Source organism: Antechinus flavipes, chromosome 2 (genome assembly GCF_016432865.1).
Source record: "Antechinus flavipes isolate AdamAnt ecotype Samford, QLD, Australia chromosome 2, AdamAnt_v2, whole genome shotgun sequence".
In the NCBI taxonomy this organism is placed as follows: Eukaryota; Metazoa; Chordata; class Mammalia; order Dasyuromorphia; family Dasyuridae; genus Antechinus; species Antechinus flavipes.
Window position 1 is genome coordinate 204,240,731 of NC_067399.1, and position 17,493 is coordinate 204,258,223.

Below are 17,493 nucleotides of genomic sequence, written 5' to 3' on the forward strand. Positions count from 1 at the left end.
ACCTGAGAGACAGAGACAAAGAAATAGTGACAAAAAGAGAGAAAATTACAGAGAGAAACAAAGAAACAGAGATAATATCAATAAAGATGAACAGAAAGAAAATATATGTACAAAAGTAAAATCTCATACAGTTCCAAACCTGCTATATGAGACAGCATTAGAGGTGTTCCAGAGTACATTGTGCCTCTCACAGCCTTCTCTTCCCTCTTGCAAATTCAAGGATGACCTAGTAATTTTTTTTTTTTGAAGGCTTATAAAATTTAGACTTAGAAGAAACCTCAGAGGTGACATAGTCCAAAATCCTTATTTCATAAGCAAGGGAACTGAATCTTGGTGGGGGAAGGCAGGTTGTAGAGTAACATCCAAATTCACACAGGTAATAAGTAGCTCAACTGAGTTTCTAGCCCTTGTCTTATTGACTTCAATACTTTGGACAAACTCCTCTCCATTAAACTTAATCCATCCTATGAATCCACAAGAGCAGTTTTTCCTCATTGTTCCTATTACTCCAAGAAATTCAATTCAATTTGATGGAAGAATAATATTAACCAAAAGCAACTAACTTTGACCAAAAAGGGATTTCTTTTTTTTTTTTTAACAGAAAAATCTTGTCCTTTATTTTGGGAAAAACAAACAAAAAAGACCAAGTATTAAAATCCATTCCTTAAAACTAACACTGACCATATTAGATAATAGAAGAGTACTGAATTTGCAGTTTTAGAACCCTTGCCCTCTTTGTCTCTTCTTTGCTTTTCTTTTTAAAATTTATTTCTTTTTAAACTTTTTAATTTAATTTTTCCCCTAATTACATTTAAAACAATTTTTTAAACATTTGTTTTTAAAACTTTGAGTTCCAGATTCTCTCCCTTCCTCCTCACCAATAGGCCTCACCATTAAGAAGACACATGTGAAGTTATGCAAAACATTCCTATAAAAGTCATGTTGTAGAAGAAAATATAGATCTCAACATCATCCCCCCCAAAAAAAAAACCTCTCAAGAAAATTGAAGTTAAAAAAAAAGAGTATGCTTCAATCTGTATTCAGTCACAATCAGTTCTTTCTCTGAGTATGGATAGCATTTTTCATCATAAGTCCTTCAGAATAGTCTTGGATCATTGTGTATTGCAGAAAATAGCAAAGTCATTCACAGTTGATCATCCCAGAACATTGCTATTACTTTGTACACAGTAAAATTCTCTTGAATTCATGGGGGATTTTCCATGTTTTTCTGAGAGCATCCTGTTCATTATTTCCCAACGAACAATAATGAATGGGATAAACTAAGTGAAGACCTTTCATGGGAATGTGGCCTTGAACCCTAATTGTGACTTGAGACTTTGCTATAATAAGTTGAGCTATAGCTAACAAGCTGCAGAAATTGGATTGTCTTGGATGAATGTTTCTCTTCTGTTCCCCATACCTCTTAATTAGTATTTAAGTACTTGATGAGTAAAGAATTTTTTATTTTCTAGTATTTTTTTGTTTCTGAGATAGATTTCCATGTTTAGAATGTAAGCCTAAATTCCCCCAGAGAAAAAAGTTCATGGGTAGGGGCCGGGGAGGTGGAGTACTTCTGTTTTCAGGGTCTATATACCCTTGTGTTTTGCAATTTGTGCTTTGTACTCCTCTACTGATACCCTATGTGTTGGAAGTTGTCCTTTCTCACAAAATCATAATAAATCCTTTTTTGTTTTAACTTTTTACCTTGAGAGTCTCTGATTTTAATTTGGATCACTGTCCATGATCCATTTAGGAGCTGTCCATGTAGTTTGAATGCCAAACTTATGCTTGCTAAAAAGATTATTTTTTATACACAAATAATATTCCATCATAATCACATACTGCAGTTTATGCAGCCATTCCTCATTTAATGGGCATCCCCTTGATTTTTAATTTTTTGCCAAGAAGAGAGCTGCAATATATTCATACATATAGGTCCTTTTCCTTTAAAAAAAAAAATCTCTTTTGTAATTCAGGCCTAGCAGTGGTATTGTTAACCCTTTGGGCATATTTCATATCTTTTGATCATTTATCAATTGGGAAAAGGATCTTTTTTTTTTTTTTTTTAATAAATTTGACTCAATTCCTTATTCATTTGAGAAGTAAGGCCTACAAGTAGGGATTTCAAGAGACATCTAGGACTATAGCTTCCGATAGATGCAGATCTAAGCCATACAAAATAGATTCTTGAGAATGTAAATAGCTTCCTTTTATAACTCATTCCAGTGTTTTAATAGTCTCATATCCAAGAAATTCCTCCTCTTGGTCAACCAAAATCTCTCCTACAAGGCATATGTTTCTAATATTAGAATGGTCAAGAAAATTTTTTGTAGCTTGTGGAATTTTCTAAGAAAATTAGCAAATTAGAGAGTTTCAAGATCACTAATAAGAGCTAGTTTACTTAAAGAACCCTAGAGAATCAATTACCAATTAATGAAATAATGATTTCAGCAAAGGAGCAGGATATAAAATAAATACACAAAAATCATCAGTATTTCTGTATATTACCAACAAAACCCAGCAAGAATAAATAGAATGGGAATTGCATTTTAAATAACTTACAGAATACATAAAATACTTAGGAATGGACCCTCCTATATATACACATAAAGGAAGTATATGAATACTACTGTATAATACTCTTAATAAAAATAAACACAGATCTAAAGAATTGGAGGAATATTCATTGCTTTTGAGTAAACAAATTAATATTGGTTGGTTGGTTGTTGTCTTTTGTTCTTGAAGAAGATCAAAACCATAAAAGTCAAGTTATAATTTTTCTGACAGTGGCAGATTAATATGAGCTCAGAATGTTTTACCTCTAGTCAGGCACAAACAGCCCAAGTGAACATTTGGGGTGGATTCTCTAAATTTACATAGCCCACATTTCTTTTGAGCTATTTCAATTCTATTTGGCTCAAAGAGCACAGCACCTTCTCTGATGAGGGCACACCATGCTGGGTGGTCCCATCCCAGCATCCCCCATGTCATGCAATCAATTCCAAAGTTCTCAAGAGAGACTTTAAAAGTGCCCTAATATTGTTTCTTTTGACCACCAGGTGAGTACTTGCCCTGAGTTCTCCATAAAATAATCTTTTTAGCAAGCATAAGTTTGGCATTCAAACTACATGGACAGCCCCGAAAGGATGTACTTTCTGCAGTAGAGTTTGAATGCTCGGCAGTTAGTTCAAGAAAGGATCTCATTGTCTGGTATCTTATCCTACCAGGTAATTTTCAGAATCTTCCTAAGATAATTCAAATTTAGTTTCCTGTCATGGCACTTAATATACTGTCCATCATACAGCAAAGTCAGCACAATGGTTCTGCATACCTTCAGTTTGGTAGTCAGTCTAAAATCTTCTCTCCCCACCCTTTCTTTCCAAGCTTCCTAAACACTAAACCAGCTCTGACAATGCACACATCAACCCCAAAATCAGTGTGTTTATCCCTGGAAATTAGATTGCCAAAGTAAGTGACATATCCAGAGTATTCAAAATTTCATTTGTGATAACTGATAGTTTCATGGATGAATAGTATAGTGCTGGTTGATGAAGTACCTGTGTTTTCTTGGTTTTACTTGTTGGGTCAAAATGAGCACAAACTACAGAGAGTTTGCCTTTACATTGTTGCATCTCAGCTTCAGAGGCTGCATTGAGTGTACAATCATTTGGAAACAAAAAACCATGTGCCAACATTCCCTCCACTTTAGTTTTGGCTTGTAGTCTTCTCAAGTTGAAGAATTTACCATCAGTACAGTAAGTGATCTTGATGTCATGTTTGTTCTCATTGAAGACATTTGATAACATCTGAAAACATCATGCTAAAAGCATGGTAGGAAGCACAAACTTATTTCACTCTGAGGTGACTGGAAAGTGTAAAAACATCTTCCATTATTTTGAATCCAGGCAAGCATGCCATCATGAAACTGATATACAATATTGATGAACTTCTCCAGGCAGCCAAATTTTGATGAGACTTTCTGTAAGTCTTCATGAATGACAGTATCAAAGGCTTTGATCACTCTACAAACATGGCATACAGACATGTATTCTGCTCCAGGAGCTGCCGGGCAACAAACACCATATTGATCATTCCTCAGCCTTTTCTGAAGCCACACTGGCCCTCCGGTGGATAAATAACGTCCTTTTGCCATATAACTCAAAAAATTCCAATGAGTTTTTGTATAAGCAATGAATCCCCAACATTGTAAATATCAGCTAGAACAGAATCAGCACTAAGTGCTTTATCACAGGAGAGGAGAGGAGCCTAATGGTGCTCTTCTTCAGTTGGAAATTTGTCTGGAGAGGGACTAACTTTAGTCTGAGGTAAATAGTCAGTAGCTTCAGCATTGATTGATGATAGTCTGTTGAGAATATTATGGAAGCAGTCACCCCATCTCTCCAGGATCATGTTCTTATCACTAATCAATGTGGTTCCATCAGCACTGTATAACTGAGATTTGGCCCATAAATAGCCTTCAGATTATCTTTAAAATAGTTTGAATTGTAACTATCAACATAAAATTGAATTTCAGTGCTTCTTACTGGGTCAAGACTCCTACAACTCTCTAAGCTTCACTTGTACTTTACTTTTGACACAAAACACACAAAACCACAATCCAAGATGGGCTGCCTTCTTAGAGATGGTAAATCCTTGGAATTCTCATTTTCTCATTTCATACCTTCTGAATTTCCCCATCATTTTATCCAACTAATATTGATATTTGCAAGTGTTCTGACTCAGATGAGCAAAAACAATGCTGTCCACCAAATCTCTGAAAGATGGCCACTCTTCTGCTCCACTGTTAGTTACCAACTCTGTGTTGGCTCAACTTTCCTTCCAAATTAGCAACACATTGTTCTGGCTCAGAGAAGCTCTTTAATCTGTTGACATTAAGTCTTCTGGTAGTCATTTTGCCTTGAGGCTGCTGATTTTATTGAATGCAAATATTTATTTTGGCGAGCCTAAGTGATCAGTCCAGTATTCTGCCCCACACATTGTCTTTGTCACTTCTCCTTACAATTAAATGCCAGTGTTTGCCACAAACACCCAGAATTATAAGCTTGTCCTTTCTTGAAACATTGATAAAGGTTTCCAGACCTTTATACAATTTTTCTTTCACCTCATCAAGGTTGGGAGCATAGACATTGATAGTAGTGGTGTGGCATTTTCTTTCAGGAGGCAATCACATTATCATGAGCCTGTTACTCAGTCCTTTCATTTAGCATGTAAATTTATTGATTAACTTAGTTTTGGTTGCAAAACTTACATCAGCTTCATGGTGTTCCTCTTCACTGTGGCCATTCCAGAAAAAAGCATGTGTCCAGCTCCGATTTCAGTAAGCTGGTCTTCATTTGCTAGTTTTATTTCACTCAGGATTGCTATTTGGATGTAATACCTGCTGAGTTCTCTCACAACAAGAGCTGTTCATCTTTCAGGTCTATTGAAATTGTCTATAAGTGTGCACACATTTCATGTACCTCCAGTAAGTGGAATCGCCTTTGAAGAAGTTTTTGTACATTTGTACAAGAAGGAATCCCCGCTTGCCACAGTAATCACACCGGGGCTGGACAAGCAGACATTTTTAAGGCACATTTTCTAGTTCCTTCCTCACCCCAAGAGGTGGGCAGTGAAGTCCTTAAAAGGATACTCAGATCCTCAGGGGGCTGCTGAATCCCACCACTGCTTCTGATGAGAAGATGATCCAATGGCCTAGGCTGCCAGTGTGCAGAACTGTGATATAACTCCAAAGGTATCTGCATGTGCTACTTCATCACTTGCCACAGAATTTTGAAACAGGTTAAAAAAAATTTCGATTCATGCATAAATTGGACTTAAGTGAGGCAGAGTTGTATGAAGTCTGTAGCCTCATTCTCTCTTCCAGAGTCTCATAGTCCGACAGGACAGAATCAAAATGAGTGATGATGGATGACCTTGATGTCCTTGGTTTCTAACCAAACTCTAAGGACCCCACTGTTACTGCTTCAGCTGCCTTACTATATTGGACAAATTGTTCTCATCCATTCCACTGGGAGAAATATTCACATATTTGGGGTAGATACTGATGGGTTTGAGACCCGTCAGTTACTCTCAATCCAGTTTAGTCCAAATGCCAAAATGATTTACTGGGTAGTGGCCACTGCACGTGCTACAGCTTCTTGGAGCCATAGGTGAGAGTTAGGAGGTTTAGGTAAACACCAAAGATGGAAAGCAGCTCCGAAAAGGGCTTGACAGCTCTGATGCCAGAGATATTAGTCTTCCCTAAACACATCCTATATCCCTAGCAAGTCAATGTAATAAAAATGACAATACTACCTAAATTAATTACTTTACTTAGTAGCATAACAATGAAACTACAAAAAATGATTTTATAGATTCAGGAAAAAATATTAGCTAAAGTCAAGAATTTCAAAGGAAATAGTGAAAACATATTGGGGAAAAACATATCAAGCTATACTATAATAACAGTAGTCTTCAAAACAATTTGGTATTGGTTAAAAATTAGAAAGGTCAATTAGTGGAATGTAATGGGTGAACAAATTATGGAATAAAGTAAACATAGTAGCATATTACTCTAAACATTAGAGCATGTACTCACTGTTTGGCACAAAACTGCTGGGTGAAGAAAATGGAAAGTGGTTTGGCAGAAATTAGATAAGTTCCAAATGGAAACCTGACATGGATATAAAATGTCACATTACAAGTAAATTAGAAGAGCGAGAAAGAAATTACCTTTCAGATTAATGGGGAAAGAGTTCATGACCAACAAAAGATAGAGAAAATCATAGAAGATAAAATGGAAAATTTTGATTACATAAAATTTTTAACGGTTTTGTGCAAAGGCAATGCAGTCAAAATTAGAAACAGTCTAACTAAAGAAAAATATTTGTAACAAGTTTCTCTGATAAAAGTTTTATTTCCAAGATGTATCAGGAACAGATTTAAGTTGATAAGAATAAGAACTATTCCACAAGTGACAAATGGTCAGAGAATATGACCAGATAATTTTCTAAGGGAGAATTAAAACTACCAATAGCTATATGGGAAAAAAATGCTCCAAATCATTAAAAATTAGAGAAGTGTAAATTAAAGCATCCTTGGAGTTCTATTTTACATTCAGCAGATTGACAAAGATGATAAAGGAGGAAAATGACAAATTTTGGAGGGGCAATGGGGAAACAAGCATATTAATGTATTAAGGTGGAGCTACAAGTTGGTCAAGGGAAACTATGCCCAAAACAACCAAAATTGTTCATGCTTAAGCTGCCAAAGAGATCAAAGAAACAGAGGAATGACCCATTTGTACAAAACTGTTCAGAGCAACTCCTTTTGTAGTGGGAAAGAATTAGTAGAGGATACCCCTCTATTGGGGAATGTATGATTTGGTTTAGAGTGAAGTGAGTAAATCCAGAAGAATAATTATATGATAAGAACATTCAATAAATGAATAACTTTGAAAGATATCAATGATCAGGCAATTCTAGAGGATCTCTGATAATGAATGCTACATGCCTACTGAGAAACAAATGATACTTTCAGGAAGCATAAAACACCTATTTTTGAACATAGCCCTTATGGGAATTTGTGTTTTTAATTATGTATAAAAAGAAAAAAAGAAACAAAAGAAATAAGTGCTCATGAAGTAGAAATAAATAAAATTTAATTTTAAAAATTAAGTATAGTTGCTAGTTCCAAAAATAAAAGTATATTTGTAGATTATGAAAGACTAAGGTCTTGGTAGTATAATGCAGATTTTTAGAGATGTAAGGATTTTTCTTTTTATGAAACCATCCTTAGCAGAAGTTGTATACGGTGTTATGAAAAAAAAAAAAAAAACACTAGCTTTAGAGTCATACTAGCTGCATGATCATAGGTAAACCATTTAACCTCTCTGAGCCTCAATTTCACTAACTATAAAATCAGAATAATAATACTATACTTGTTTCAAGGTTATTGTAAAGTTTTTTCAAATCATAAACAACTGTAGAAATATAATTGATTAGGTTTTGCCTTTGTTTACTCCAAGTTCTTTTAAAAGTTGTCAAAGTTTTTTACATAACTAAAATTAGGAAGGAAGCAGAAAAGTGGGAGGAAAATCTTTGTTGCAAATTTCTTTGATAAAGATCTAAGACATATAGGAAACTGACTAAAATTGATAAAACTACGAGCCATTTCCCAATTGATAAATGATCAAAGGATATAAACAGGCAGTTTATTTTGGAAGAAATCCGACCTATCAATAGCCATAAGAAAAAAAATTAAAATAATTAATTGAGAAATACCCATCTGATTGGCTAAGTTTACAAAAAAGAAAATAACAATTGCTATAGGAAAATAGATACTTTAATGTGTTGCTTGTAAAGTCATAAACTGATCTAACCATTTGGAAGTCTGACCAAAAAAGCTACTAAACTTTATATACCCTTTGATCTAGCAATACCTGGTTACTAGATCTGTACTCCAAACAAATCAAATCAAGAAAAAAAAAAAAAAAATATATATATATATATATATATATATATATAAAATCAAAAAGAAAAAAAAGGAAAAGAAAAACAAAAAGGAAGATACAATTAAAAAGGTGATTTAAAAAAAAAAAAAAAAGCCTTGAAAGCATTGTAGTCAGGACTTAGTTCTGGCTGAGGAATTGGTAAATACTCCAGGTCTGCTATGTATTCCTGGAGAGCCATGTAGAAGGGAAATATGCTGTGCCAAAAATTTGACTGAAAGGAAAAAAAGAGAGAGGGAGTGCCTGCTATTATATCAAAACCAGTTGGTGGTGATAAGAATGGAGAAATCCATGTGGTAAAGATTCGTAAAATGCCTAAGTATTACCCTGCTAAGGATACGTCTAGTAAGCTGCTAAGTCATGGCAAAAAATCCTTCAGCCAGCATGTGAGAAGACTTTGATTTAGCATCACCCAGAACGCAATCCTGATCATGCTCACTAGCCACCTAGGGGCAAGCAGGTGGTTTTCCTGAAACAGCTGGCTAATGACTTGCTACTCACAACTGGACTTCTATCAACTGTGTTCCTCTGTGAAGTACCCATCAGAAATTTGTCATTGCCATTTATACCAGGGTTAACCTTAAATTCCAAATTATCCAAATTAAATTTCAAATCATCTTACTGATGCCTACTTCAAGAAAAAGAAACTCCGCGAACTTTGACAGCAAGAAGGAGAGAATTTTGACAAATAAAAAGAGAAATACAAGATTATAGAGCAGTGCAAAGCTGATCAGAAAGCAGTAGACTTTCAGATCCTGCCCCAAATCAATAAAATTCCTCAGCTTTGTGGCTACTGCGGTCTAAATTTTCTCTCTCCAATGAAGTTTATCCTCACAAATTGGTGTTTTAAATACCTTGCAGAGAACTCATATTAAAATATTTGAAATAACAAAAAAAAATAGGTGCTACTAAAATGCAAAATGATTTGCATTTTAACTTCTTGTTTTATGTCGTCTTCCTAATAAGATGGTAAACTCAATAATTTTTTTAAATAATGTTATTTCCCCCCTAATTACTTGTAAAAACAATTTTAAACATTTGTTTTAAAAATTTTGAGTTCCAAATTCTCTCTCTCCCTTCCTTCTTTCCTTTTCCCAGACTCTATGAAATGGTAAACAATTTGATATAAGTTATATATGTATAATCATACAAAATATATTTCCATATTAGTCATGTTGGGAAAGAAAATACAGAGAGAGAGAGAGACAGACAGACATATAAACACAGAAAAATAAAGTGAAAAATAGTATGCTTCCATCTGCCTTTAGACTCCTTCAGTTCCTTTTCTGGAGGTGGGCAGCATTTTTCATCATGATTTCTCTGGAATTGTCTTGGATCATTGTGTTGCTGAGAGTAGCTAAGTCATTCCCATAAATTCAGTAGTTTCTGAAAGAATTCTTATTTTAAATTTTGGTGCCTATTAAACTTTGGAAATGGAATGTTGAATTGAAAGAATCACAAGTAGACATTTTAGCTGAAACATACAGTATATGATGGGGAGTATTACAAAAGAAGCCAGAAAAACTAGGACTTTGCCAGATTGTGAAGGGCTTTAAATATAATGCTGAAGAATTGATAGTGTATTCTAGAGGAAAAGGAAAGCCACTGAACATTCTTGAGAAGAGGGATCGCAAGACCTGATCTTTAAGAACATCCTTTTTTGCAGATTTGTGAAAGATGGATTGGAAAGGGAAGATTAGAAAAAGGCAGACCAATTAGGAAACTATTGTAATAGTTCCAGGCATCTACCTTAACAGACCTTTCTTCAGAAGACTGCTAGAGGTTCTGCCCCCCAAATTCTAATAAGATCTGCTTTCTGCTCCAGGGATGGATGCTGATCTCACTTTTATAGTATTATCTTGAGTCTATACACTCCCCAGAAAGAATTGGAAAAATCCTTTTCCCATAGGACTTGCATCTTCTGAATTACTTATAAAAATGCTAGCAGAGGATAATATTCAAGTATTCCTGAATAGGTATTCCTCTTCATCAGAGGCTTGGTCATTTTCTTCTTTTCAAGCTCTGGTACCATGAATTTGTGCTTCATCCAAGAGCTCTTTGTCAAAGTTAAGGTTCAGGAATTCTTTTGTCTTCCAGAAGGATTGCCTGCACTGAATTATGTGACTTCTCTCCTCGTATCTGTCATCTCTTAGATGAAAAGGCTTTGCTTTATTGCTTCTCCTTGGCAATCATCTGTGGCAGTGATGTCAAACTCAAATAGAAATAAGATAACTAATCCATATATAAGTATACCTATGGGTTTTATATTGACATAGTTTTAAAATGTAATGTTATATGCTTCCTGGCTGTGTGACCTTGGGCAAGTCACTTAACCTCAATTGCCTCAGCCAAAAAAAAAAAAAAAAAAAAAAAAAAAGTGATGTTATTCCCTTTGATCCTGCAGTGTTTTTATTGATCTGTATCCCAAAGAAATCATACATGAGGGGAAAGGACCCATGTGTGCAAAAATGGTGGTGGCAGCCCTTTTTGTAGTGCAAGGACCTGGAAATTGAATAGATACCCATCAATTGGGAACTAGCTGAATAAGAATGTGTATGAATGTAATGAAATATTATTGTTCTATAAGAATTGATGAGCAGGCTGCTTTCACAAAAGTCTGGAAAAAGTTACATGAACTGATGCTAAGTAAAGTGAGCAGAATAGGAGAACATTGTACACAGTAACAACAAGATTATGCTTTTCAACAATGAGGTGATTCAAGGCAATTCCGATAGACTTGTGATGGAAAATGCCATCTGCATTCAGAGCAAGAATTATGGACATTAAATGTGGATCAAAGCATAATATCTTCACCTTTTTTGTTGTTGGTTTGGCGGCTTTTTTTCCTTTCTTGTGTTTTTTTCCCTTTTGATCTGATTTGAAGGGGCACAAGATGATGAATGTGAAAATATGTCTAGAAGATTTGCACATGTGTAACCTATATAGCTGGCTTACTGCCTTGGGAAGAGAGGAGTGAGGAAGACAGGGAGAAAAATCTGGAACACAAGTTTTGCAAAAGTGAATGTTGCGGGGGCAGCTAGGTGATGCAGTGGATAGAGCACCAGCCCTGAAGTCAGGAGGACTTGAATTCAAACTTGGTCTCAGACACTTAACACTTCCTAGCTGTGTAATGCTGGGCAAGTCACTTAACCCCAATTGCCTCAGCAAAAAAAAAAAAGAAAAAAAGAAAAAAAGAAAAAAAAAGTGAATCTTGAAAACTATCTTTACATGTATTTGAAAAAATAAAATATGATTAAAAACAAAATAAAATGTAATCTTATAAGTGTTTTATTTTCTTTTTACTTATTTTGTCAAATAGAATCTCATTCCTGGCACTTGGGAGTGCTCCAAATTACATGGCCATCACCTATATATTTGATCCCTCTGATCTATGATGCTCATGGGAGATGATATTTCCTAGAAGAGGATTAATTTAAGTATGGGTCAGACACTGTTTTAAGTACTGGGAATACTAAATATAAGCAAAAAGAAACAGTTCCTTACTCCAGGACCTACCTTATGATAGGGGAAAGTGGTACATAAAAGAAGAAATGTATTGTCTTATTTGACCCTCACAGCAATCTTGCGAGGTAAGTGCTATTTTAATCTTTATTTTACAGATGAAGAAACTGAGGTTGGAAAGGGTAAAATGATTTGCATATAGGATCACAATCTGGTAAGCATCTGTCCCAAGATTCAAATCCAGATCTTTATAAAACTGAAGACAATATGTTGGTTACTTCTTATTGTTTGTCCTTCATTCTTGAAAAGGACCATGACATCAGGGAAGGGATGATATGACATGCAAGTAAATTAGAGTTAAGTGAGAGAGGGCTGTGCAAGGTTACCTATCTCACTTTACCCTGCAGAGTCATTTGGGTCCAGTGGCATCTATTGCCTCTAGACAAAACATGGTTTTAAATCATCTTTCAAATACTTACAATTTAATTGACTTTTGGGGAGTCACTTCCTTTCTCAGGATTCCAGTTTCCCCTGTAAAAGGAGTGAGTTGGATTTTGCTTTTAAGTTATTTTTCAGCCATGTTTAGCTAACCCATTTTAGGGTTTTCTTGGCAGAAAAATACTAGAGTGGTTTGTTATTTTCTTCTTCAGTTCATTTTACTCCCATTAATCTAACCACCCTTCTATACCTCATCTTATCCTGTCACTCCTCTTATTTCTTTAAAAGTTTTGGAGGAAGGGCAGCTAGGTGGTGCAAAGGAGAGAGCACCAGCCCTGAAGTCAGGAGGACCCGAGTTCAAATTTGGCTTCAGATACGTTATACTTCCTAGCTGTGTGACCCTGGGCAAGTCACTTAATCCCAATTGCCTCAGCAAAAAAAAAAAAGAAAAAAAGAAAAAAAGAAAAAAAAAGTGAATCTTGAAAACTATCTTTACATGTATTTGAAAAAATAAAATATTATTAAAAACAAAATAAAATGTAATCTTATAAGTGTTTTATTTTCTTTTTACTTATTTTGTCAAATAGAATCTCATTCCTGGCACTTGGGAGTGCTCCAAATTACATGGCCATCACCTATGTATTTGATCCCTCTGATCTATGATGCTCATGGGAGATGATATTTCCTAGAAGAGGATTAATTTAAGTATGGGTCAGACACTGTTTTAAGTACTGGGAATACTAAATATAAGCAAAAAGAAACAGTTCCTTACTCCAGGACCTACCTTATGATAGGGGAAAGTGGTACAGAAAAGAAGAAATGTATTGTCTTATTTGACCCTCACAGCAATCTTGCGAGGTAAGTGCTATTTTAATCTTTATTTTACAGATGAAGAAACTGAGGTTGGAAAGGGTAAAATGATTTGCATATAGGATCACAATCTGGTAAGCATCTGTCCCGAGATTCAAATCCAGATCTTTATAAAACTGAAGATAATATGTTGGTTACTTCTTGTTGTTTGTCCTTCATTCTTGAAAAGGACCATGACATCAGGGAAGGGATGATATGACATGCAAGTAAATTAGAGGTAAGTGAGAGAGGGCTGTGCAAGGTTACCTATCTCACTTTACCCTGCAGAGTCATTTGGGTCCAGTGGCATCGATTGCCTCTAGACAAAACATGGTTTTAAATCATCTTTCAAATACTTACAATTTAATTGACTTTTGGGGAGTCACTTCCTTTCTCAGGGTTCCAGTTTCCCCTGTAAAAGGAGGGAGTTAGATTTTGCTTTTAAGTTATTTTTCAGCCATGTTTAGCTAACCCATTTTAGGGTTTTCTTGGCAGAAAAATACTAGAGTGGTTTGTTATTTTCTTCTTCAGTTCATTTTACTCCCATTAATCTAACCACCCTTCTATACCTCATCTTATCCTGTCACTCCTCTTATTTCTTTAAAAGTTTTGGAGGAAGGGCAGCTAGGTGGTGCAAAGGAGAGAGCACCAGCCCTGAAGTCAGGAGGACCCGAGTTCAAATTTGGCTTCAGATACGTTATACTTCCTAGCTGTGTGACCCTGGGCAAGTCACTTAATCCCAATTGCCTCAGCAAAATAAAAATAAAATTAAAAAAAATTTTGGAGGGTGCTATACCCTTCATGGGATGTATATGCATGTATGTCCGTATTGTCCCCTATTTCAACCCATTCCTGATGTGAATAGACTTTTAGAATTACTAGTCTACTCCCCTCTCTAGAGGTTCATTCATACAGCATAATTACTATTTTATTTTTTCCTAGACAGTTTTGCTTTCTAGAGTCAGATCATACTCAGTTCTGCCTAGTCTTTCTTTTGAATTACCCAATTACTGATGTCAGTATTAAATATATGGTTTACAATCCCATGTACAAATTATAAGCAGTTTGTTCTTGTTGAGTCCCTTGAAATTAGTCTTTGAAGTTATTTTTTATGTATTAAATTTTCTATTGAAGTTAGGTTTATTAGATTCAAAATCCTGAAAATCTTTAAGTTCATTGAATGTGCATTTTTTCATTCAATATTATGCTTAGTTTTCCTGGACATGATAATTTTGGCCCCAGGCCTAGTTCTTTTGATTGCTGATATATATTATTCAAGGATCTGTAGGCTTTTATTGTAGATGCTAATAAATTCTGAACAATTCTAATTGTAGCTCTAGTATATTTGAATTGTTTTTGTTTTGCTTGCTTCTTGTAAGTTTTTCTCTTTGATCTGGGGTTTTTGCAATTTAGCAATAATGTTTCTATGTGTTTTCCTTGTAGGATCTCTTTGACATGGCAATCAATGGATTTTTTCTATTTCAACTTTCTTCTCATGTTCTATAATTTCAGGGCAATTTTCTTTTATTATTTATTATATTATTATGTTAAAGTTGTTTTATTTTTGGTCACAGCTTTCAGGTAATCCAATTATTCTTGTATTTTTTCTTCTTGATCTGTTCTCCAGGTCTGTGACTTTTCTTATAAGATGTTTTACATTCTCTTCTATTTGATTTTGTTTTGTTATTTCTTGGTCTCATAGCATCACTGGCTTCTCCTTGCCCAATTCCAATTTTCAAAGAATTATTTTCTTCTTTAAAACTCTGGATCTCCTTTTCCAGTTAGTTGACTTTCTTTTCATAATCTTGTTTTTCTTGGATGGTTCTGTTTTTTTTTTTTTTTTTTTTTAGTTTTTCCTCAGAATCATTTGGGTTTTAAAGTTTTTTTCAAGTTCTTCTATAAATTCTTTCTGAGTAGTTTGCTATTTAATGTTATTCTTTGGGATGGTAGAGGTTTTTTACTTCATTGTCCTCCTCTGAGGATGAATCCTTATCTTTCCTATTCCCATAGTAAGTTTCTTTGTTTGGGTTCTCTCTCCTTTACCTGCTCACTTTTTTAATGAAGACTTATTAATATAACTACCTCCAATTCTGGGGTGGGGATATGGTGCCTCTGATTTCATGTCAGCTCTCCTTTCTGACCTGGAACCCCAAAATAACATCCCTCTTGCAAGTACCCACAGCCAGAAGCCATTGGCTCACAGGAGGGGCTGGTTCCTTCTTACCCAGGACAATGTCTCAGTAGCATAGCTGGGCCTGTTATTCCTAATCAGCAGAAGTTCTCTCAGTCTTTCTAGACTCAGGACCCCCTCACTCCATCCCCCATTCCCTAGACTGTCAGAAAGGTAAAAGTTTCTATGGTTTGAGCTGAAGCTACCTCTGAATCCAGCTAACCCCAGGATTCCCTGTTTGCTATTTTTTGTAAAGCTAGCCTGGAGCTGTTTACACTTCACACTGGTTAAACCTTACTCCTAGGAGTCTTTCTTAAGGTCTTGTAGTACTAGGAGGGCCCCTGTTCTGCCTCAAGTATTATTTGTTTTTCACTGGTCTGTATTAGGCCCTGAGGAGAAATTTTGTTTTGTTTGAGGGGAAATATGGAGAGCTTGGAATTTTCTAAGCTACTCTGCAATCTTCTCAGAATCTTCTCCATATTTTACAGAAGAGGAACTGAGACTGGATTAAGTGCCCTGCCCTGGGTCAGTCTTATAGCTAGTAAATGTCTGAAGCCAGATTTGAGTTCACAAAGATGAAACAGTTTGAATGTTCTATATAATGTTTTATCCACTGCACAACCCAGCTGTATGATCTCTTAAGATTCATTCCATTTCTAGATCCATTCTACATACCTTGAGGGGCCATAAGCAGTTAGATCTGGTTGAATTTATTTTGGGAGAGGAAGAGAGATGAATTTTTTGATAGTGAAGAAAAAAATCCTTTACATTGGTTGTTTACAATGATTGGTTGAATGAAATGGATGAATGATAAGATATATCAAACCGTGTTAGAGCATTCCTTTTGATTGTATTTGTGTGGGTCAGAAACCATTAATAAAACAACTGGATAGGTCTCTAGAAGCAAAGCAAAGTTTATTTACATTCTCCAGAACGGGTGTCCCACCAATCGAGCAGACAATCGAAGGGAGGAGACCCCGTAGGGGGTAGGGTCAGCGCTTTTATCCCTAACGCAAATTCCCCCTCCCACCACTGACCCTCATCCTTATTGGCTGAGGATCTTACATTCTAAACACGGGAACTATCCAAGAAATTGAATTTGGCCAACAAGTACATAGTTGCCCATATTTGGCTGAAATAGGGAAGATAACAAGAAGGGGACTTAAGTATGCCCTTAGGGGTCTAACAGGGAGGGGATTGCAGGGACACTTTAAGTATGTCCTTAAGATAGCAGGGAGGAGACACTTTGCAGGGAGGAGACACTAAGTATGCCCTTGACCTTAAAGTCCTTCAGGCCTACTCAAACTTTGAAATAGATGAAGCCTTACTCGATTTTTACAACTGTCTTGAAAGATCTCACCTTATCTCGTTCATATTCTATGAAGAAATTCCCCAAGAAGAGTCAACTTATGAAACAAATTCCTTCTTTGCTAAAGAATCAGCCATATTCCTCACCCACCTTCATTGCCTAGATGTTCCTTCACTGAAATGAGGCTTTCCTTTTCACTTTTAGTTGAGTCAGTACCTGCTTTCCATTCAAGAAACTATTTCCAGGAAAAAGGAAAACGATTTAATAAAAGGAGCCCCAAACTTATTTCTTTGTAGTGACATGGCCTAGAAAGTAGTATGTTTCCTTTAATTATCCAATGAATATATCTGAAAACATTTATAAGGTTACTATGTGTAACGTTCTGACTAGCTTTCTGGAGGGCCTTTGGACCACCTTGGTCTCAGCAGAATAATCACCACGGGAATAGTCAGGAATAAAATTCAAAGTCTTTATTGTCTCTTCAATCTCCCAGTCTGTGTCAGCAGTCTCAGTCAGCCAGCCAGTCATCAGTCTGCACATCTCAATCTCTGCTCCCACTTTGATATGATTCTGACCTCTTAAATACTCTATTACAATTAAATCAATTCATTATACTGAGTATAAGCCAATCATTAAATCACTAGGGAACCAATTATCTCATCAATTCCACTGAGTTAATATCTTATTGTAGGATTAAATCAATCATACTGAGCCTTCAGTATACCTTTTCAAAGTTCCTCCTCTTTACAACTATGG

At 35.5% G+C, this 17,493-nt stretch overlaps 1 pseudogene; it reads left to right on the forward strand.

Moving 5' to 3' along the window:
• LOC127546526 (60S ribosomal protein L6-like) overlaps positions 1–9,359 on the forward strand; it is an 88,086-nt pseudogene extending 78,727 nt beyond the window's left edge.
• The last annotated feature ends 8,134 nt before the right edge of the window (positions 9,360–17,493 follow it).